At 41.1% G+C, this 24,824-nt stretch overlaps 1 long non-coding RNA gene across 2 annotated transcripts; it reads left to right on the plus strand.

Moving 5' to 3' along the window:
• Window positions 1-2,075: 2,075 nt before the first annotated feature.
• LOC138915791 (uncharacterized) lies at window positions 2,076-20,042 on the plus strand. 2 transcript variants are annotated; one of them, XR_011422078.1, is made up of 3 exons: window positions 2,076-4,146; window positions 13,729-19,492; window positions 19,661-20,042. It is a non-coding gene; the product is annotated as an uncharacterized lncRNA (long non-coding RNA). The 2 variants fall into 2 exon arrangements; XR_011422077.1 differs by having other exon boundaries at window positions 13,729-20,042.
• Window positions 20,043-24,824: the final 4,782 nt, after the last annotated feature.

Here is a 24,824-nt window from a genome sequence, read left to right on the forward strand (position 1 = left end):
CCAACCTCCTCAGGCTAGTTTAGAACACTATGTCTTTGCTCTGCAAGTCCCCTCAGCATTAGTCCACTAGTGCACTTAGCACACAATCTGTATTTTGAAAAATCTAATGCTTTATGATGGAAAATCTCAAACATACATACAATCAGAGAGAAGGGTATAAAGACCTCCCCCCCCCCCACTTCAATAATTATCAACATTTTGCCATTCTGGCTTCATCTATCCCCTCAATTACTTTTCTTGGGAGAGAAATTTAAGGCAAATCCCAGGCATTATATCACTTTGTTTACTAATACTTCAGGATATATCTCTAACAGATAAGGACTTTTTGAAAAACATAACTGTAAAACTATTATCATACCTAACAAAATTAACAATAATTCCTTGGGGCCGGCTCTGTGGCCAAGTGGTTAAGTTCGTGTGCTCCGCTGCGGCGGCCCAGGGTTCGGATCCTGGGCGCAGACATGGCACCGCTTGTCAGGCCACGTTGAGGTGGCGTCCCACATCCCACAACTAGGAGGACCTACAACTAAGACATACAACTATGTATGGGGGGGGGGGGGGTTTGGGGAGATAAAGCAGAAGAAAAAAAAGATTGGCAAGAGTTGTTAGCTTAGGTGCCAATCTTAAAAAAAAAAAAAACCCCAATAATTCCTTAATGTCATCTAATATCTGGTTCATTGTTTTCCCAGTTGTCTCAAAAATGTCCTTTTTTGTTTTCAAGCTCAGGTCTATGGTTGTATTTGGTTGATATGTTTCTTAAGTCTCTTTTAACCTATAACAGTTTCCACCACAGGCCCCTACCTCCATGTATTTGGTGAAGAAATCAAGTCGATTGTTTGTTTCCATTGTCTCGTTTTGGCTGATTCCACCCCTGTAGTGTTTTTACCATGTTATTCTACCCCTGTATTCCTGTGCGTTGGCAGTTAGATCTAGAGGCTCGATTTCAGTCAGGTTCCATTTTTCTGACAAGAATACGTCAGAGTTGTATGTCTTCAATGATGCCACACCAAGAGGCACACAATGTCCTATTATACTGTATTCTCATGTCTATTTTCTTGTCTTCCCTGTTTGACTTGCTATTCCTTGAAGGGAGGGACTTTTATTGTTTTGGGTCATACAGTGCCTCAGTGACTGAGGAGCGCGCGAGCAGCTTTACTGAGGGAACTAGGAAGGGCTTGCTGAAGGACTTGAAGGCTGAGCAGGCATTTGTCAGGCAGGTCCTGGGGCAGACAGCCCCAGCAACAGGCCTGGGTGGGTTCAGGAGCCTGTTTAACCCTCATGGGCATGGTCATGCTTCAGGGTGGAGGAGCCATAAGTAATGCAGTGGCATTCATTTTAGCCCTGATGGTCATGTGGACAGAGAAACTGTCTCACAAAATAGTGCCAAGGTCACTTCTCTACTGCCTTTGAGTTAATTCTAGCCCCCTCAGGGACTAGCCAACAAATTAAAAAAGCCCATGAACCTCAGGGGAGGGTTACTGGGCAGCAGTGTTAGCAGCTCATAGGCCTCCTCAACCCCATTCGTCCACTTACTCAACTCACCGAGAGAGAAGAGCAGGGAGCTTGCAGAGGGATGGTTCTAGACTTGCCTCTTGCTCTGACTTGAACCGGCTGAGTGACCTTGGGAAAGTCCTCTAACATTTTTGAGCCCCGTTTCTTTACCTGTAAAGCCATGATGGTAATGCTTACCTTGAAGGCTGGTTGTGAGCATTGAATATGGTCATATACATTAAGCATCTAATGTGGTAACTGGTACAGCTTGGAGATTAATGTGTGCTAATTCTCTTTCTCCTGTTCTACAAACATTTAGAGGGACTGGTGACTACAAGGCACTGTGCCAGGAAGGGAGGAGGGAACAAAGGTGAACCTATCCTACACAGACTGTGTCCGGGGGGAGCCCGCAGCCCAGTCAGGAGGAGATAAGGTAAACGGTAAGTACACAAACAGTGACAACATGACAGAGCGTGTGAGGTGCCATGAGAGACGTGGAGCTAAGAGTGCCATGGGACAGCCATGTCTCTGTCGTGTTGTCCTTGTGTGGACTGACTTTATCGACGGCTGGGCATGCCCCTTACTAGATTAAAGGACGTTCTGTTCTGCTTCTGTTACAACACGTTTGAGTCTCTGATTTGGATGTTGAAAGGAAAAAGAACAGAAAGGACATTTTCGCTTCTATGAGGAAGGGGGCAGTCTACCAAAATGACCCGAGGACATCCCTGAGCTGGGGGTGAGGACTGACCTGGCTCCCCCCATCTTTGCCATAAAGTCAAAGCCTCTGGGGCCAGTCGAGTACAGGTGCAGTGGAACCCAGCTCTTTGGATCAGCGCCCTTAGTCTGATTCTTTTCATCTGTGATGCCACCAAGCTCATCTGGTTGATCACACAGAAAGTATAAACCACAGCGCGAGCCTGGGGATAACTGGGAAGAGGCCCCCACTGCCACACAGGGGGAATCGGAAGGGCACATCCTGCACTGCCGGCCTGCTCCAGGCTCTGAAGGCAACGCCTCCCCTTCGGAAGCTTAGACTCTGCAAGGATTTGCCTCCAGGCAGCGCTACAACCTCCTCTTCTGGCCCCTGGGAGACTGCTGCTTCCGTCAGGATTTCTGGCACTATCGGAGCTGAAAGGGAGCAGGGCCGGCACCGGCACCTTCCCTGCGAAGGGTAGGCCTCCCCCGGCGCCCCCGCCCCGCACCTTGGTGAGAGTGCGCGTTGAGCGCCCGGGGCAGGTGCGGAAGCGGTGAGAGCGGGCGCCCGGAGGACGGATCTCTCTTTTGTGGAACCTAACTCAATGATCCGTCTCCACTGCCTGCATGGCGCTCCCCCTTCATGAATCTGCCAGCCTGTGGGCTTGGGCTGGGTTTGCAGCTTTATTAGGCATCGCAGCAGCTGAGCAGGCTTTTCTTTGCCTTTTTTTTTTTTTTTTTTTGAAACCCCAGTTCTCTTAGCTAGTCTTAAAATTCTCAGGCTTTTCTTTTTAAAACCTTTTTGTTAAAACTGTGAAGTGTGGTACAGTTACTGAAAAGATAAAAGAAAAAAAATGTACAGCATGATGAAGGGAACACCCAGGTAACCATCCCGGGATCAAGTAGAGCATTTCCAGCTCCCAGGAACACAGCACTCCTCCACGTGCCCCCTCCCAGCCACACCCCTCTCTCCTCCCTGATTTTATGCTAATTGTTCCCTTGCTTCTCTTTATGCTTTTGCCACCTAAGTATGCATCTAGAAATACTATAATTTAGTCTTGCATGCTTTGACATTTACATAAATGGGATTATACAGCAGGTATTACTTCACTGCTGGTTTCTTTCACCCCATATTATGTCTTTGAGATGCATTCATGTGGTCACATGGAGCTGTAGTCTGTCCATTGTCGTAGATATATAGTATTCCATTGTTAGGACACATAACAATATGTTCATTCTGCTGTTGCTGGATATTTGAGCTCTCTCTAGTTTTTGGCTCATATCAATATGCTGCTGGGAACATTCTTGTCTAGGTCCCCTGGTACATGAACTCCTCTTCAAAGGAATACTGGGATCTCCTTTTGTGTAGCTGGGAAGAGGAGCCTTTGCCATGCTGAGATGCAGGGAGCTAACTGTGTATTCAGGATGGCACTCCAACCCCAGTCCTGCTCACCACTCGGTGGGTGGGTGGAACTGCAGGTCACTCTTATTAGAATTCTCCCTAGAAATCAAGGGGAAAAGAAGCAAGAAGTTTTTGGGCAGGATAAAGGAAACAACTTGAAAGGGTACTGAACCGAGATCAAAGAGCCCTTCGTGCTGCTGGCTTTTGATGTGAGCGTAACTACACACACCGCAATAATTAATTAACTTATCTTCAGGGCTTGCTGCATCCCACCTACCGCCTCCTCATCAGCAGCCCTCCACTCAAGGCCAACACCCTCATCGTTAACAAGTGCTGGGACTTGGAGGGACAGTGTCCTTGGCTGCCGCAGGCGCTCGGCGCTGTTGGAATAGCTCTGGGGAAGAGCTTTGAAGCCCACTTGCAGAGGCTATAAAATCAGAGAAAGTTGGAACTGGAAGCCGTTAGAGATCCTCACAGGCAGACTTTGCGGCTGTTTACAGGCTTGTTGGGAAAGTGGAGTTTTCATGGAAAAGGAGTGGTGTTTGTTTTCATTCCATGCGGTTAGTAGGCAGGGCATGTTCAAGGAAGAATCATTCTTCTCCTCTTGCCGCTCCCTTTTGTCTTCTTCAGCCCATGCCTCCGGTTTCAGAAATTAGTTTGTTTATTCTTCTAGCTTTGAGGAATAGATAGACATATCCCTCCAACGAGCCTTTGACAGAGGTGCCAATCAGCACAGCCTGAAAGGGAACAAGGAGGGATGGAAGACTCAGAGGGAGGAAAAGGAAACATGGGAAAAAATGGTTATCGGGACAGGTAAAACTATCTGTGGCTACAGAGGTGAGAAGAGGGGCCTTAAATGGGGGTCATGAGGGAAGCTTCTGGGGAGCTGGAACGCTTTCAGTCTCGGCCTTGGTGGTGGCTGCATGGGTGAGTGCATATGTAAATGTCCACCCAGCCTGCACTTGCGTTTGTGCACTTTACTGAATGTAAGTTGCGCATTGAGTACAAAGGCTGTCAGGAGGCTTTTGCTGGCGCTGGTCATCCGTGCTCTTACCTCCGACTTCTTCCTGCATGCTGTAGGTGTCACGTGTATAATGTGAACGTGGGAAATCAACCACAACGCAAGGCTGCAATTCTGACTTCAAATAGTAATTTGTATTTTAAAGAACATAGAAGAAAGAATGTTTTTTGTATTTACCCTCATATTTATCATTTCTGAAGATCCTTTTAGGAGATTCAAGTTTGTACCTGCTCTCATTTCCCTTCAGCCTCAAGAACTTTCTCAAGTGTTTCTTGTAGTGCTGACGATAAACATCCTTAGTTTTCATTTGTATGAAAATGTGTTTATTTTTTCTTCAGTCTTGGAGGGTGTTTTCACTGGAAAAAGAATTCTAGGTTTTTCTTTTCTTCTCTTTCTTTCTGCACTTTAAAAATATTGTTCCATTCTCTTCTGGCCTTTTTTTTTTCTGACGTGAAATCAGCTATCATCTGTATCATTACTTCCCTGTATAAATGTGTTGCTCTTCTCTGATGCTTTCAAGATTTTCTTTTTATCTTTGGGTCTCAGCATTTTGACTAAGATGTACATAAGTATAGTTTTCTTTTTATTTATCCTGCTTGGGGTTCACTGAGAGTCTCAAATCTGTAATGTATGTCCTTTACCAAATTTGGGAATTTTTTCGTCGTTATTTTTTCAAAAGTTTTTTTCTACCTTCTTCTCTCTATATTCTCTCCCTCTGGGACCGTAATCAGATGTATGTTTTACCTGTTAGTCCCTATTTTTTCACAAGTTTCTGAAGCTCTCTTTATTTTTTTCAATATTTTTGTCTTTGTTTTTAGATTGGATAATTTTCTTTACCTTCACACTTATTGACTTTCTTTTGTCATTTCTAGTTAACTCTTAAGTCCATCCAGTGGATTTTTTATTTCAGATATTATAGTTTTAAATTCTAGTATTACATTTGATTTTTCTATAATCTCAATTTCTCTGCTGTGATTTTCTATCTGCTCATTCATTCTGAGTATTTCCTTTATATATTTGAGCATAATTTTAATGGCTGCTTTAAAAACCCTTATTTGTTGATTTCAACATCTAAGTCATCTTGGGGTTTCTCTCCATTGATTGTCGTTTCTCTTGTATATGAGTCATATTTTCCCGTTTCTTGTTATGTCTAATAATTTTGGATTGTACCACGCACATTGTGAATAATCCATTGTAGAGACTCTGAATTCTGTTATGTTCTTCTGAGGAGTATTGCTTTCTTGTTTTAGCAGGCAGTTGACCTGGCTGATCTCAGATTCTAAATTCCCCTGGCATGTGTAGCAAGTGAAATTTCTATTTAGTTTTTTTACTCAGCTGGGCTTCCTGGTACCTGCCCAACATATGCTTAGTTTAAGGTTGGCTAGAGATTTGGGAATCATATACATAGAAATTGGGGCTTCCGCTCTGTGGCTCTCTTCTTTCCAGTATTTCTCCCTTTACTTTCCAGCTGCTATTGCCCTGAATTTTGTCTTCTCACTTCTTAGATAGTAAGTAAGAAGTAGCCACTTCTCACTTCTATTCAGGTTTTAGCCACCTTCTTGTGCCATCAACTGGAGACTGCCCTCACACAAAAGAACACTAAAAAATGAGCAGTTATCCAGTGCCATACGTTTTCTTTAAATGTGGACAACCTCCAGTTTTTGCCTGCTTTTGGCCACTCTCAAATGCCTTCAGGTATTGTTTTGTGTGTTTTGTCCAGAACTGGTAATTGTTGCTTTGGGAGCACTGGTCTAATATGAGCTGCTCTGCCCTTACTGAAAATGGAACCTTGTCATCAATTCTTGCCTAGTGATCTTACGGCTTGATTTCTTATTTGTTTTATTAAAATAATATGGTAAAACCAGTGATAAGAAATGTTTTGTTCGGCATCAGAAATGCGTCCAGTGTTAAAAAGATAGTTAATAGTAATAATAAAAGTCATTTTAAAATCATGATTTAATAAATGTTCTCTAGTTACAAAGATCTGAGGATAATGTTTCTTTGAAATAAGAAGCATTATTAGAATAACTGAAAAATGTCAAGAATCTTTTTCTAGTGATTTTCTTCTCTTTCCATGGAAAAATGGAAACTCTTGCTATGCCCATTTCTAAGCTTCATCCTCCGGAATCCTCTTTATATTGCTTTGTGCAAAGTGCGGGTGGTGAAATAGATTTTAACTTTTGTGGAAAACAGTGGTAAAAAAGTAGAGTTGGTTCTAAAAAATAGAGAATTTTTATTACTTTAGGGCATAATCTTGGAAGGATTCTCCTTGTCTTTATTTTTGGGGCAGACCAGAAAGAAATATTTATGGGTTTAAAAAAGTCCCATTCTAGCTTTCTCCACATTATATAACATCATCTCGTAAAAATTGTAATGTTTCCTTTGGTCCATCTATCATTCCATTTGATTGACGAGTACATGGAACGCTAGGGTTAGTTAGTACTCTCGTTGGGACATGGGGAAAACAGATGCTGCAGTGGTTTGTGACTCTGCTCAGCAATGAATCCTGAGATGCTAAGGGGCCCAAACTTTTCCTGTATTTTGTAAGACGTAAGATGAGTAGAGCCCTGGTATTTTAACTATGGTTCAACTTGCCTGAGAGGCAAAGATTTGTCTGCAACTCTGGATCCCCTGCTCCTACGGAGCACAGTTCCTGCCTAGCCTCCCCTCCAAGACATTCTCTATTAACAGGAGACATTTATTTAGATTCCATTTTATAAAAGCTTGAGTATTAATTCCCAGATGATTAGAATTTTAACACATATTGCAATATATTATAAACATAATTAAATAGAATAAAATAATATTTTGCGGACTCAGATACGTGTTATTTAATTTTCTTTACCCAATACCGGTATTTTTCTGTACAATGATGCAATGATTTCTGTGAAGCACACACTGGGTAGTCAAAGACAACGTGTCTTTTATGAGAGGCAATACATCTATATAAGTAAGAAAGAAAGAGGACAGACTTTATCTTATGTTGCCACTAATAAGTTTTATTCAAGTCCTACTCCCACTATATCCTGCCAAACCACTGACCCAGGAGAATCTGGAAGAAGTTGTATCCTCTAGATTATGAAAAGGATCTAACAAAAATGTGAGCCTTTTAACTTTATAAAAGGCAAAAAAATTATACGAATAAACATTTTATTATTTGATCCAGACATCAAAGTTTTCATTGATTATCAGTGTCTGCTCTTTTTATGCTGCTGACTAAAATTTTTTTCAAAACATTGTCTGGTTTATGTAATTCTGATTGCTATTTCGTTTCATTCTCTCATTAAAATTAAGCCAAGGGTACTGGATTTTAGTTGATTGTTTTTGGAGATTGTAGAGTGGAGAGGAATCTAGGTGTTTCCTTATGATGCTTATAGGAATGAGTTTTAGAGTGAAAAATAAGGGAAGAAAAGGATATTCTTCAAATAAAGTCATCATAAATTGCCAAAGAACTGAGTTATTTCCTGCCTCTTTATCGTGGCATGTTGGGTCCCAGGCCCTGGGGCAAGGTTTGGCAGGATATGGTGGGAATAGGACCTGGATAAAACTTGTTAGTGGCCACATAAGGTAACGTCTTACCCTCTTCCTTTCTTACTTCTGTGAATGTATGGCCTCTTGAAAAAGACACTTGTCTTTGACCACTCAGTATGTGCTCCAAGGAAATACTTTTCTATTTCACTTTGTAAGAATATACTGACATTGGATAAAGCAAATTAAATAACATAATTTTTGTGTCCTCAACCAAAGTTATGAAATGAGGGTGACAAAAGTTTAGGGTAAACCATAGAGCAGTGATTGGGCTCCCATTATCTCAACCAGTTTTTTTTGAGGAAGACTGGCCTTGCGCTAACATCTGTGCCCATCTTCCTCTGTCTTATATGTGGGATGCCTGCCGCAGCATGGTCTGATAAGCGGTGTGTAGGTCTACGCCTGGGATCCGAACTGGCGAACCCTGGGCCACTGAAGTTGAGAATGCGAACTTAACTGCTACACCACTGGGTTGGCCCCTTAACTACTTATTTTATATGGCTTTGATGGGACCCCATAAGAAATTTTTAACCTCTTTCTTCCTCATTTCCTCATTTTATGTCAATTTGGAACGGGTGAGGATGAAATTTAGCTAGAATGGAATTTGGATTGGCAAGTCACCAATCAGAAAGGCTGTTTTTTTTTTTTTCTTCTTACAAAGGGAAACTTCTGTTAAGATTCCAAGAAACAAATCATTTGGATCAAGGTATAAAATAAAAGTTTGAGAATAGAACCATCATTACTGTAACTAGGTCCAAGATATATTTTGCCAGCCCACCTGAAGGCGTTTTCTAGAATATCTCAGTGAGACCAGTCACATTCTAAGTCACCCATGTGGATGAAAAGTTACCTCATTTCCTCTGGGATCACTGCGTGCCCAATAACCATCTTAGTGATGTAATAACTTGGCATTTTTTCCCCATGGGGTAGGGACACCCAGGATAGAAGACACAAGTCATCACTTTTAGGACTAATTCTCCAAGTATAAAGAGAGATTCATCTTTAATGGCTGTGAGCAAAGATATGCCAAGTAGCCAAATGTAAGACAAACAGCTAACATATTGAACACTAATGCTACATCATGCAGTATGATAAGCACTTTTCTATACTGTCTCATTCAATCCTCACATCCCATGAGTAAGTATCATTATTATGCCTATTTCAAAATGGGGACCCTAAGGCTGAAAAGATTTGCCCGACGTCAGACAGCTAATTTGTAGAGAACCCAGGTTTTAATTCTAGGTCTGCCCTTCTGCAAAGCTCTTTTCAGAACTTGCCATATCCTACTATTTATTTATCAATGAAATTTATCAAATTCAACTGACTTATGGATTCATCAAATTAATCAAAATGATATGATTAATGCAGGGAGCCAAATTGGATGAGCCATTTTATAGGGAGATAGAAAGAAGTTACTTCTACGAACCAAGGTTCTTTGTTTTATTTAAATATCCACTTGCAAGCAGATGGTAGGCAATCTGTGGTATAGTAGTTCTCAACATAAGGTTTGTAGACCCTGGAGGTCATTGAGAACTTTTCAGGGGCATTTGTAGTCAAACTTATTTTCATGATAATACCAAGACATTATTTGTTTGTTTTTCCATCTTCTCAAGAGTGTACAGTGGAGTTTTCCAGAGGGTATATGATATGTGATATCACAATCGATTGAACGCAGATTTGAGAATATACCTGTGGTCAATGGAGCTAGATATTAAAGGAGATTTACAAGAAGATAAAGCAATGCCACTCTTCTCATTGAAGAGTATTTTGTTTTGGAAATGTAATTACTTTGCATAAATATGTATTTATATTGCTATTTAATGAGTTAATTTTTATTTTAAAGTAAATAAATAAATATTTTTAAAATGTATGTTTTAACACTTAATATGGTAAATATCAATAGATATAACCCACTTAAACAAAAGCTCATTGGGGTCGTTAATAATTTTTAAGAGTGTGAAGGAGCCTTAAGACCAAAAAGTTTGAGAACCACTGCTCTAGTGTAACTTAAAATTTAGATGGAAAGGGATGTTGGGTTTAATTGTTAAACATACTATTTTTCCCTTTCTTTCTATTGCTTTCTAGCAGAGGAACTTGTAACTTACTGAATCTTGAAAGAAATTTCTCAGTGTGAGGTTGCTGTGGAATGGCTGGATACATTTGGTAGAGCAGATGTCTTTCTGAGGATCTTCCCAGCTCACAATGCCTCTCATAGTGACAGGACCCTGACAGCCATATTTCTGTCTGGACACAAACCCTATGGCTATTGGTTGGGACAGGGCAAACTGAAGGTGAGCCAATTCGATTCTCATTCCCAGGAATTTGGTGTTGGGATTCAGAGACAGCTAGTAACTCTTTCTTTGTGACCAGAAGTGAGGTGGTGAAAACTCAAGCAGTGGGGAAACACCTAGAGAAAGACGGTCTTAAGAGAGAGAAGAAACTGGTGTACCGAGAGAAATAAGGAGGAGAAATGGAGAGGGAATGCCGTTTGTGTTCCCAATGGCTTTCCAGGTCTTCATTCTAGACCCTTCTGAAGCTTGGCTGTCTTCATGCACCTGGGTTTTATGGATTATCCCTGTAGCCTTGGAATAAATTTTCCCTTTCAATTAAGTTAGTTCAAGTTGACTTCTGTTAATGTCAACCAAACAGAACTAAGGCCGTCAATTTCTGTAAAGCAGAAATTCTTGTGGAGGCTGGACATGTTACTCTTGTTTAAAGGTGCAATTGAAAGTATCTCAGAAAAAAATCGAAAATAATTTATTGTAAGGGAAAGAATAGGAACATTAATAAGAAAACAGATAAAGTTGTCCCTATTTGAAATTTTAGCAATATTTATAGACATCACTGGCTTCAGAAAGGCAAGCAAAACGTGGTAGATGGGCAATCTGCCAGTGAAACCTAGGAGTGTCTTTTATTGATTTCTCTAGTTACCTGGATGTTCTGAGTCTCTGCTCTGCTGAATTGGAGTGTGGGAGTGTGAGCGCAAATCGTAGACATATCTTCTGGCCTAACTGCTTCATTTTAGTTTTTACTATACTCTGTAGGGCCACTTCTGTCATGTTTATCACTGTATCCCCAAGGACTTAGAACAATGCCTTGCACAGTGTGGGCACTTAGTCAATATTTGCTGAACGAATGAATAAATGACCATTTTAAGTAGTCCTTGGGGACGTTCACTAGACTGGATATTATGTGAGTTAAAATCTTACTAAAATTTTATTTTGGTTTTTAATTTTTTAAAGTTCAGATTTGGAATGCAATTTTCACTGAGATGAAACAAAATTCTTTTCTCTCATCAAAAGCTCTGTCTTAGTGAGTCTGTCTCTCTTTCTGGCACACCATCCAGAGTCTTGTGCCTAGAAGCTGTATCACTCCCTTCCTTGTCTCTGATCAATCTTAACAGAGTTTTCTTCTTTTTTAATCCCTGGGTTCTGTGTCATTTCCTAGTGATAAGATGCTGCCGTGGTTTGTACAGTGGAGAGCAGCAGAAGATTAAGATGGAATGAGCAATTGAAACCAGGTCAAAGAGACATTGCGGGTCCAGGCTGAGGAGTTTTGGCTTTATTTTGTGAACATTAGGAAGCCCTAGAAGAGTATTATAAGTTCTTCCACACTATGAGTTCTTCTTGCCTGAAGAAACTCCTCTTTCAGGAAGAGTAATAAAGCCTCAGTGTACAGAATGGATGGGAAACTGAGACCCAGTGGCCAGGAGGTCAATAGGGGGCGATTACTATGGTCTAGGTATGGAGTAATAAAGACACTGTTGAGTTTCTTCTGACTGTGACTGTGCTTAGGGATTCTTCATGCATCTTTAGAGTACAGAAGGAGATGCAGTTTTATGCTCTTTTTTCTCAAGATCCCTGTGCTTTGAGCATAGTGTAGGCAGGACACGTAAGTGGTACTTAGGCGTTGATGTAATTATATAGTTTGCATTTGTAAGAGTTTCTTGCTTCCAGGCCATTGTTACTGTTATTCCCTTTTCCTGGAATGCCATCATCCTTGTTCTCCCCCAGTTGAAATCCCCTTCATCCTTTAAGTCCACTTCCTCTCTGTCACCTTCCCTGGTCTGAAATCAGAGTTAAGGTCTCCCTCCTCCTGCCTTCCACAGAAATAACTAGTTTCTTTGGTAGGCACTCACTCTATTACGTCTTGTAGGACGTTCATCTCCCACTAGAATGTGGATTCATAGAGGGGAGGTGTCCCTAGAGGGAGCCAGCTTGGTGTGCCGCACAGTGCCTAATCCATGGCTCTGCACTTAAATGGGCATGAATTTCGTATAGCCTACACTTTGAGGTGTTTTAAAAATGAAGGCAGAGTTTTGCCTATGTTCTTGATAGCTGAGAAATCATTATATGAGGCATTGTATTTATGCACAGTGGTCACAAGAATGCAAAAATGTAAATTATTTCAGTAAAAATTGTGAAAATCATATATTCTATATTCACACCTACCAGTTTCCAACCTACTGGGGAGTCTTGAATGATTGCATGGCTATTCTCTTTCTTGAATGTTAACTAAACACCAAGATTACAGGGTAAACCTTTAAGTGACTGCTTCAGAGCTGAATTCCACCTATTTAAGCTCCCCGTTTCTTTGGGAGATTAAATAACACGTAATTTAACTGTGTGGGTCAGTGTGGTTTATAGTAAATGGTGTGAATGATTTGGAAAGGTTCATTAGTCAGATCTAACGACCTGACTACACCCTTCAAAACATGATTGATTAGGGCTCATTCCGAGAAATGAATTGCTACACAGGAGTAGGTTCATGACTCAGATGGCATAAATGCCTTTTACAAGTTTTTAGCAGAGGAAAAAGAGCCAATAGAGATAATGACTCTGGACTTGGGTTTATAGAGTCTTTCATCCAAGCGCTGTGTTTTAAAGCACTTTGTTCCTCCAGTACAATCACCCAGCATTTAAATACAGCTCCTGCCCATTCTGGGAGGAGTGGAAATGAACACAGACTCTAATAAGAGGTTTGGGTCTGCAGTGGAGGCTTATTGCTGTACTCATTTGCCTCTTGGATTCAGAGATCCTAACTCTTCTATACAAGATTGAGGAAAATTACATTGTGCACCGTTGTTCAATTATATTCAAACTCATTTCTTGGGGCTTAAAAAACATGAAACAGAAAAGACTCTTAAATTGCAAGGCTGAGACTGCGGGACACCTGGCAATTGAAGGCGGAGAGCAACTTCCCCCGGAGTTCAAAATTTCCCCCCACCCTAAAGGAGAGGAAGAGAAAGGAAGTTCTACTTCTTGTGTGTCCTGCTTTCTGTGAGAGGCTTGGGATTCTTCCTGTGTTCTCAAATCTGGGATGTTTTAAAGGGAGTAGACAATATATGAGCACAAAAGAAAAAACTCCATTGTGGATTGTCTTTTACAAGCAGTTAATGTCTGGCAGTCCTTGACTGCTTCACTGTCATAGGAAACACCACACCCATACACAGGTTGTGGGCAGGGGTCTTCTGTGAAGCAGTTAGAGGAGGTCAAGCGAACAGGTGTCCACCTTACTTCTGCACTTTGGCAAAGGCAATGGTGTCCACTAGTGAGGAGACCCTCCACAGTCATTTGGGTTTTTTTTTTTTCAGCTTAAGCACCACGTTGTCCTCAGCTCAGCAGAACAAATGGAACAAGTGCTGCTGCTTTTGAAGAGCTATTACCATGAAGATTCTTATTTAAAATATACTCAGCAAATTATTTATTCCAAAGTGGCATAAATTCATTTATGGAAGACATTAAAAAATATGTTCATTATCTTATTCTAAGCATCAATTAATTTACCTATTCATGCATATATTCATTCCAGCAGTATTTATTGAGGGCCTCCTATATGCCAGACCCTGTTCTAGCTCCTGGGGATACAGCAGAGAATACATAGGATTGAGCCCAGAGGAACCCTGAAGTGCACAGATCATAAATCAAAGGCAGAGGGGTGATCGTCTAGTCTGACTCTCTGTTTTACAAATGAGGACTGAGAATGCCCATCCTTTGGGCATTGAGATTATGGATAAGAAACGTTAAGGTGGGCACCAAGTGGGGTGGGGTGGGGATCCCAGCCAATAACAAAGTAGAGGAGTCAAACGGCGTTTGAGAAATCATTTCCTTTAGACTGAGTCAAGTTTAGAGTAAGAAGGAAACATCTCCTCTTAACTGAGATTCTATAAGTCCTTTTTCAAAGCAGAAGGGACAAATTGTATATTGATGTTAATACTAACGTTCAAATAGCATTTAAATAACATCTTGTAAGAGGCTACTAGAAATCTAGCAAAGTGCTTTTACCTCTATTATCTTATTTAATCCTTCAACTATCCATTGGAATAGGGATTATAATTCTCATTCTACAGATGGGGCAATTGAGTCTAAGAGACTCTAATCTGGTAAGTAGGTGATGGAGCCATACTTTGGAGGCAGGTTTTTTGATGCTAAACCCAATGCTGTTTGTACTGCTCCATGCTGACCAGCACTCCTACCACCCCGCTATTGGTTAATTCACTTACTTAGCAGTTTTTGAGGGCTTATTACTGCCCTGACGCTGTGCTAGGCACTATGACAACACAGATAAAAAACAAAACCTGCCTTCAAATAACCCAAAAATGATAATACAGTGTGATAAATGCTACGGCATAGATCCCCCCGGGGTGCAGGGAGCTCAGAGGTTGTTGCCCTGGTCCTGAGGTGGTCAGAGAAAATTTATGAAGGAAGTGATACTCAAAGCAAGGAGTTATTCACTGAGTGAGAATTAGCCAGGTAAAGAATGAGTGAGTGCAGGCTGTCACAGGCAAAGGGACCAGTGTGTGGGCAAAGGCACAGGGTCTTGAGAAAGACAATGCCATTAGGGAGCTGTGAGCAGGCCAAGGGGTGGGAAGCTCAGGGCATGAAGAAGACTGATGCAGAATCTCTTATTTTCAATGAGTCAACTGTTGAAGACCATGCTTTCAACTTAGTTTAATTGCCAAAAAGATTTTGTTCTCCAAAAAGACTTTTCATGGCAACATAGCTGCTCTCAACTCAGAGTTACGGGTTGGCCATTTTCTGACTCTTCTGAAGAATGTGCCAACAGTCTGAACGATAAGATTCCCCAGTAGGATCAAAAAACCTGATGCTGGAATCATCAACAGTCGATTGTTCCTAGAGCCTCAGATCCCCTCCTGGGGCTCCTCTGATCTTCATGTGGAAGGTTTTGCTTTGGAGTTGCAGGAAAGAAGACTGAACCCTCTGTGAAGTGGCAGCAAGCTGGTTTCTAACAGGAAGTTTATGATCAAATGACTTGTTGACACATGTCTTGAAAGCCACATTTGTTTGTTTGATGTTTTCTATCATTCACCAAGACCTGTTCCTTTAGGATTCACAATGCCCAAACGTATTCTAAAATATACACAATTGAACATTTCAACCTTCTAAGGTAGCAGGGGATGCTGAATCCTTGCATTCATCCAGGTGGATGAGCCAGACCGTAAAAGCTGCCTTTGCCTGCGTCTGAAAAATGCATTCGCTCTTGGTCATAGCAGTGGAAGTGACAACCCAATTTTGGTTTTCTGATTTCAATTTTAGGAACCCTCAGTTGGCCTAGTTATACTTATCCCTAGTTTGTAAGGCAAAGCCCTTTCTTCTCTCTTTCCCTTTCACCAAATATTGGCATTGTGCTTCTAATACAGAACTTTCATACATGATCCCTGCCTCAGCCAGACATTGGGTAAAGGAGTACAAAGCTCTGTTCAGAAAGGTTTAAAACCTGCAGTGGAGTTGATCCACACCCTTCCTCTCAGGGTCTTTTGGTTGCATTGAGATCCAGAATATGTGTTGAACAGAAGTGCTGGAAGTTTTCTCAGGAATAAGGTTGGCAGAAGACCAAAATGACTTCAGGACCACCCACTTTTCTCTTTTTATGACCCATAGAGGGGCTTGCCTGACAAGTCTTCATAGAAAATAGCTTATCCAACAGGGGCAAGATGGTAAGTCACCTAAACCAGTCCTAGTCCTGTAGGAGAGAAGGCTTCGCTGTTGCTATTTGGCCTCCGTCTCGTAATTTGGTGTTTTCATTGGGTGACTATAGCGACTACACGTGTGGGCAAATGTCCTCTGAGTTTTGGTTACTTGTCTGCCATATAGTCCTGTAATCCTAGAAGTGATCCTTTAAACTTTCATTGCCTGGATTATCTCAACTGAAAGATGAGGATGATATGATTGAGTCACTTCTCAGGGTTATTGAAAGAGGTTGTAATAGAAGCAATCCTTTAGGTAAGGGAAAGTGTCAGGTTGGAGTAACTCCACTGTTAGTCCTACACTCTTTTATTACCAAGGCTCTATCTTCTTTATTTTTTTGTCCTTGAAACATTTATTGAATATATCAGCTTGGATTAAGTTAGGCTGCATATAACAGTAAATCCCCAAATAACAGAAGATTTACAAGTGAGGATTTAATGTTTCTCTCATGTAAATAAAACCTGGAAGTAGGCAGCTAGGCTCCACAGGCATCAGAAACACAGATACCTTCTATCTTTCTGTCATACTCTCCTAGTCCATGATTTCAGATCACCTCATAATCCAAGGTGGTTGCTGGGGCCGGGGGGGAAGGCATCATATCTGTTATGCAGGCCAGAAAGAGGAGGAAAGACAGAAGTGCAAAGAGGATTCTGCCCTGCTGAGACAGTTCCCTTAAAGCAGAATTCTCAGAAATCCCAAACAATTTGTCCACTTATATCTTATTAGCCAGAACTTAGACATGACCATACCAGCTGCTAGAGATCCTGGGAAATGTGAAATTTTAGCTGGCTGTCTTGTCATCCCAAATAAGATCAAGGTTCTGTTGCTAAGGAGGAAGAGAAGAAATGGATGTAGGGATGGGGAACTAGTACTCTTTACCTTAGTCTGCTCTTTTGATACCCACACATCCGTGTGCAATATTCCTGTATACTGAATACAGTCACTCTAAACAGAAACTCAAGGAAATGGGAATCCAGTGCTGGATCTGTGACTGGGTGGATTTGGAAGGCAATAAGAATCCAGTTATTATTCAAGATGGAACACTGGTAGTACTTGTTACCTGTTGTGGAAGATTTACTTAAATGGTTACCCATGGGAGTCTTTGGGAGTGAGTGTCTATTGCAAGAAATCGTTATGGAGGGCACATGGAGAATATAAGACCTGCGGGTTTGGCTTGCTCCTTCAAAGTACCCTGGAGAAGTTAAAGAAAGAAAATTATAAGTTCAAGTTTTAAATTCTCAGCTCAATGAATGATCAGAAGACCAAGAAATTTTTAACGTCGTCCTGAAGAATTTTTTTTAATCTCATAGCAAAGGATTTATGTAGCAGAAAATCGTCTCCAGAGTCTAATCCTGAGAGTTGTTGAATTATAATATAGTTTGAATTTATTTACCAGCTCTCTTAAGCAAGGATTAGGGTATTGATAGGGAAGAGTGGGACCCCTAGAATTGGAATGAGACATTTGGGATCAGCTGGATGACTGAGAACCCCAAACTCACAAACTTTATTTTTGGTACCAATTACTATATTGCTCAGTGTTTTTAGCTATAGACAACAGAATCCACACTTGCTGATAAGGGCATGACCCAGAAGTTGCACTACTTCTGCTCCCGTTCCATGTGCCGTGACCTTGTCGCATGACCTCATCTAACTGCAAGGGAGGCTAGGAAATGTAGTTGTTAGCTGGATAGCTGTGTGCCCAAATAATGCTTCTATTACTACAAAAGGCAGAAGGAATTTTGGGAAGACAATCAATGGTATTTCTGTTAACTAAGATGAAGAATGCAGAAAGAGGAGCAAGTTGTGTAAGGAAGCTGTGGGCAGGAAGAAAATAAATTTGGTTCGGGAAGTATTGAGTTTAAAAGCCTGTGGCACGTCTAGTATGAGATGTCCAGTAAGATGGAGAGGGGAAGGGTGTCTTGCCCAGGGAGAGTTTAGGATGAGAAAAAAGGGCCAACATTTAAGGATGAAGTAGAGGGAGGGGAGTGTCTGGAAGAAAGTAGGAAAGAGCAGAGAAGTAAGAAGAGAATTAGGAGAAGCTTCTGTCTCAGAAGTCAAGGAAAGTGTTCAAGGAAGGAGGCAGTTATCAAGAGTGACAAACGCTGCTGAGAGGACAAGTAGAAAAGAGGGTGAGAAAAAGTCATTTGATTTGTCCATTGTTGACTCAGTGGAGTGATGGGAGCTGAAGACAAATTGCAGTGGGTTGAGTTGTGGATAGGAAGTGAAGCATTGGAGGTGTGAAGAATAGATAGGCAGTCAGAAAAAGGCAACAGGTAGATTGAAAGAAAGTTTATTTTGGGGATAAGAATTCTTGATCAGGTCTGCAGGCTGACAGCATGGATCCAAGGAGGAGAGATTGAGATGAAAAGAAGAGAGAGAATATTATTGGTGTGAGGTTTGCGTGGGAGATGGGGTGATGTAAACCTCAGTGGGATGGATCTGCCCATGGAAAGGAGTAGGGCTGCCTCTTTCCCTGGGACCAAAAGGAAGATGATAACAATTGGTAAAGGAGATGAAGTTACACTGAGAACTTGCAAAGGAATCTGAAAAGTCTTTTTAAATAATACTTGCTACTCATAGTTGATTTATGAAGCTTGCTGCTGGCGCATTTTCAGTGTCTATTAGGCACTCAGATATACATGGAGACCTAGGTTTAAGCAGCTCCATTCCCCAGCACAAGCTCCAGCTTTGAGCTGAGGATGATCTCCTTTCTTAAAGCTCTGCAAGCAGGAGATATGGAAAAGGAGAGGCTGGGGTAGCTCAGAACAAATTCCAGGACAGAAGAAAGGGCAGAAGCAGCGGCAACACGTGCTTTTTTTCAGGAGGCACCTTGGTTTATCAGACTGTAGCAGCTGGTCCCTGGAGGGCTCTGAGAACCAGGGACTCACTGACCTTGAGGCTCCTCCTGGAAAAAAGAAAAACATTGGGACCCTCCCAAGAAGAAATCTCAGCAACGGACTAAATTTGTTAAATGGAACTTGAAAACATTTCTGGTGTGGATGGTAAAATGATTATTGAAGGCCATCAGAGAGCTTCCATGACTCACTGTTTAATGATTTCCAGCAGGATTACAAAGGATTTAAAGTAAGCTTGAAGCTATTGAGAGCAAATAGTGTGCCAAGAATATGAGAGTGGTTTGTGTTTTGGACTCTATGAAAACTGTATTGTTAATTTAGAAAAAAATACAAACTGGATTCCTAAGGCTCTGGAAGTCTGTTATTTTCCTAATGTTATTTCTCTTGTCTCAGTGAGATATTTGACATTTGAAAAAAGGCTAAGCAGAGAGTGGGAGCTGTCTAAAACTTTGTTGACCAGATCATCTCAGAAGAGTTTGGCAGAGCCAAGAAGTAAAAACTTGTAGAGACATGGGTGAGTCATTGAGTACAAAGGGGGAAAGGCAAGCAGAGTAAGGGGTGAGGAGAGGAACAAGGATGGTTGCCCTTTCTCCTAAACCCCAGATGTGTTATATGGTTTGCAGAAAGGGACATAATTATTTTCCTCCCTGAACTCATGACCCTTTGCAATGTAATTTTGCAGCTCCTCCCATGAAGAGATGGTGCCTGTTTTCCTGCCCCTTGTATTGACTAGACTTGTGACTTGTTTGGCCAACAGCATCCAAGGGAAGTACATTCCGTCAGTTTTGAGCTTGGGCCTCAAGAGGCCTTGCACACTTCTGCTCTAACTCTTAAAACACTGTGGAGCTCCTTAAGGAAAAGTCTAGGCCAGCCTCCTGGATGATGATGGCCCCAGAGCTTCTGCTGACAGCCAGTCAACCCCAGACATAAAGGCATCTAGCTAAGACACAGCATGAATGAGCTCAGCCAAGAACAGAAAGACAACTCAGCTGAACCAAGCCCAAACTGCTGACCAGTCCACAGAACTGTGAACTAAATAAATGGCTACTGTTTTAAGCTACTAAGATTTGGAGTGGTTTGTTACACAGTGAAAGCTAACTGATACGCCACTTTGGGGTTGGGAAGGTGGTGAAGTAGGGAAAGAGAGAAGAAGATGAGAGACGGAGATTGGGAAATTCATGCCATAATGAATTGTGCTCTGATATAAACATGGAAGCAAGATTAAAATTGATGAGAAAAGAACTGAATACCCATAGCTGTCTGTCTCTGAGCTTTTCCATCTTCCTTCTTCTAGTTTCAGTACCCTGCCTTCCTCCAGTACACATAAGAAGCTGTATACTGCTCAATCAATCTGATTCTTCATGTGAGCTCCTGGTGGGGTTTGTCTCAGAGCTAAAAAAAAATTGCTGCCATCTCTACTGTCTTACGCAATCTTTTCTCTGGACGGCTTTTTGAGGTTTGTGGTCGTTATAACTCTGTGAGAAGCTGGTGGCTCAGTGGTCTAGGCTGTGGTAGGTGCTTTTATTGTTCATCAATATTCATCTGGGAAATTTTCATTTCTCTTTTCTCAGCCCTTTCAGAGACTCAGTTGATGCCACTCAAGTAATTCTGAGGCAATTCATGGTTCTACCAAATAAACAGGCTTTCTCTTATCCCATTTTTCTGCTCAGCATGTTTTATAAAAAATCGTTGAGTTACTTCTGGAAGCTTGTGGTCCATTTCTCTCCCTTTGCTAACCAGGAGCTTTTATAGGAGACAGCTCTCTTGTGAAGTGTTTTCCTGCCACCCCATCAGCCCAGGGTTCTGAAAGCTCCTCCCAAGAGAGAGGCTCCCTGCTCCTCTTGACATCCTCGTTAGCAGCTGTTGTGGCACAGAGAAGCTCTGTAGAGCCTTTTCATCCCAGGGCCTCAGAGCCCCAACAAAGCCCCTGGTGTTCAAAGGGCTGCAATGGCATTTCAGAGCTCCCTGCCACCGTTAATTGGTTAAACTCTAAGAGGCTGTGGGAGTTCCATAAGTCTTCGCCTCACTTCTTCTCGTTGGAAGATGTTTGCTAAGAGAGAAAAAGGGGGAGTATCTGCCTCGAAGAAGGAGCTAAGGTGGAGGCAGCAACGTGTGGTGGGAGGAGCGTGAGCTCCAGAGTCACACAGTCTGGGGCTGAGTCCTGGCTACTCCTTCCTTACCAGGTGTATAGCACCAGGCTAGGTAATTACCCGCTCTGAGATTCAGACTCCTGATGTGTAAATGGGGAAAATGATATACACTTTAGAGATTTGTGTGAGATTTAAAAAATGAGATTATACATGTATATAAAATGCCTGACAGATAATACACACTCAGTAAATGGCAACCACTGTCATTATGAAGAATGATATAAGGGGTTTGGATCTTCTCTTAAGATGCATCGTAGTTGCCTATACTACTTAGGCAAAAACAAGTTGAGCCGTAGTCTTAGGGAGCTCACGTTCCCTGCCCCCCACCCCCAGCTCTCCCTCAATGCCATCCACAGCTCTGATGAATGATCAATGCTATTTCCTCCCTCTTTGCTTTTGGTGTGGGGTTTCTTCTCTCTTTCTCTTGCCAAAGAACTCTCCCTCCATTCCTGGTTCAGGCAGCTCATTATCATGGTGTCCACTGATTCTCTTGATTTCCGCTCTGACTGTGACCAGGCTGTGACTTTCAAACATCAAGACTTCCTTCCTTCCCATCCTGGCAATCACTCTTACTGTGAGGAGTGCATACTTTGTCCATTCACATTGACAAGTTCTGCAGTGCTTCCCAACCTTTCCCACAGAGTGGCACACAGAGAACATGAGAATGTTTATAGGTAAACTAGGGAAACAGATCAGGCTGCTATGGCTAGAACCCTGTCTAATTGCCCTCAGAAGCAAACATTGTCCAGGGCACATTTCTAATGCGGGTTGGGAAACGGCGTGTTGCTGAATGTGAATTCCTTCACTCAGTTGATTTTTATTCACTGTTATGCTGGGACCGGCAATACAACAATAGACAGAACTCATTCCCTGCCCTCGAGGAGCTGTATGTATTACTCATAGTATATGTGTTAATGTGGAATTGTTGAGGTGGCAAATAGAGTAGAAAGAAATTGGTCTCCATGGAATCTATCAGTCTTGGGTTAAATTCTGGCTCGTCTACTTTCTAGCTATGGGAAATTGAGAAAATTACTTAACTTCTTTGACTTTTAGTTTCTTATTTAGTAAAATGGAGGTCATAAATCTCCCTATAGTCTTGCTGGTAGGGTGAGAGGAGGAGTTTAATGAGAAAACATTAGTTTCTATCCCTATTTATAAATAAGGACATTTATCTGCAAGTGGCCGGTTGAGTTCTTTACAAAATGCCTGAAAACATTCTGAATGCCTATTACAAATTTCATACTATCATTTATGAATAATAGAATATAAATGGTATATCACCTCCAACTCCAATTTGGGGAAATATCTGTGATTACCGACTAGAATCACAGATTGTTTTCTTCATTTACTTAAGGAATAGTCACTGTGTCCTCACTGTGTGTCAAGATAAAGTCCTCAGCTTTGAGGACGTCATAGACTGTGTAAGAGTGGGGATTCAGCAACCAGCTAGTCAATGGGAGAACCAAGAACCAGAACTCAGGTATCCCATTTTCCAACTTCATGATTTCCCCATCGTCATGGTGTTATGCTATGAGTTATGGGGGATACAAGGATAAACAGGATAACACACCCTTGCACTACACCTAATACACCTAATACACCTAATACACCTAAATAATAAATACACCCTTGCACTTCTGCAACTTGAGAACCTGACTAAATTAAGATATTTAAGTAACTTTGATGATAAGTCAGCAGCACTAAGTTCTCTAGCAACAGGAGGGTATTTTTTTTTTTTTTTTTTGCATATCTCAAGTTAAAACTTACAATGTTAATGGATTTAGAATTATTGTAAATATTTCTCTGAATTAAAAAAAGGAAGATCTGACTTCCAGTTATGAATAGCCAGATAGCTCTCCAAGGCTTGATATCCTTACCGTCCATCTGAATCGCTATCTCTCTGCATGCACAGACATAAACACAGATGCCCTTGACCCACTGCTGAAAGTCACATACAAAACACTTGCAGTGAGAAAAGAAAAAGTAGATAAAATACACATATTTTGTTTTTCAGCCTACTATTCTGGAGGCTAAATCTTTAAGGGAAGGCCATTGCTTTGCTTATAGTCCAAGAATTCCAGAAGTTTTGTGTTTTACTCAAGATCTATGTTCAACAAATCCTCTTTCTGTTCAAGGGAGAGATTTTATTTGCAGTAACAATTTGCCTGAAGTCATATAGGACAAATAGAAAAGAAGTCTTTAACTTGCAAGCTGTTCTTTTGTTATTAGAGATATTAATTGACATTTGGTCTTCATATGTGAAAACTCAGGACTTTATTTTCATACCCAAATAAATAAGCCAAACATATAATAATTTCTCTGAGGAAAAACAAGTGAGTTTTGGTTTCTCATACTCACAGGTGAAGTACAATGGCAGAAATCAGAAGCTGTAGATCTAATCCTTCTTACAAATTGATGAAAGCTTAAGTGAGATAATTCCTGATTTATAGCAAAGGAACTAAAGTTTACGTAGGAAACGATGTCTCGGTTTTCTCTTCTTTAAAATGCGGACAAGATAGTGAAGTGTGTTAGTATGTAAAACACTTAAAACAATGTCTGACAAATACTAAGGACTCAATAAATGTTGGCTATTGTTATTAATATGAGGAAGTGTTTTCAAAAATATAAAACTTTATGCAAATAGAAGATACTATTCTATGGAAAACCACTCTTGAGGAAAGGTCTTATAAATTTTATAACTTTCTATATCACACATCTGTCAATGATTTTATAATGTGACCATGTTTGAAAAAGAGAGATCTAGCTTCTCCATTGGTTTCTAAGGACCAGCATCAAGTTCTTGATCACAGTATTAGAAATTGTACAAGAAATACATTTGAAACAAACAGTTGATGGTATTATGGGTGGCACCACGTCTCAAGAGCACCGACGTGTAAAACTAAAAGAATTGAAAGTCATCTCGGTTTGCTAAGACTTCTCTTGTTTTTGTTTCGTCACCCAGTGTGTCCCCTTTGCATTAGCCAGAGGTCAAATGTGCTAATTTAGGGAAGAAGTTTCATCCGCCCATACTCAGGCTTGGAACCATAAAGAGAAAGAATCCAAACTAGAGAAATTTCAGTCACATTTATTTTTAAGTGCATGAGTTTTTCCTATATGCCATAGAGAAGAATTCTTGGATTTAAAAGAAAAATTCCAGAAGGTTGAGGCAGAACAGTATTTTGTGCTGTGTGTATGTGCATTTGTGTATTAATTGGTGGAGTGGGTGGGTGGTTACTGAAAATATGGAAAAGGATGGAATCAGTGGATTTCAGACAACACACCAACAGGACTTCATTCCTAGGGCTGATGGACATTTGACAGATTGGTAAATATCATTGGGCCGAAATATTTTCAATCAAGGCATTTGTGAAAAAGAAAATGCAGCAATTCCATCAAACAAAAGAAATGTACACTTGATGTTTGGGAGCTTCTAATTAACTTTAGGTAATCTTGTTAGGGGAAAAAAAGGGGATTGTATAATGACAGTCTGACCTAGTTGTTTAGAATAACTTTGATTTTCAGCAGTGAAAAGCCAAACTGGTATAAAATTCGTCATCATCATCGTAGTCAATCATGTGATCTCATCCAAGGCCACGTTCTTCTCTTGGTGCCTCTTAGTTGTTCCCAGTCTCTTCCCTTATTTTTTCTTTCCTCTAGAGAATATCTCTTTGGACGTTAATGTAGCTAACAAAGGCA

Source organism: Equus caballus, chromosome 10 (genome assembly GCF_041296265.1).
Source record: "Equus caballus isolate H_3958 breed thoroughbred chromosome 10, TB-T2T, whole genome shotgun sequence".
NCBI lineage: Eukaryota > Metazoa > Chordata > Mammalia > Perissodactyla > Equidae > Equus > Equus caballus.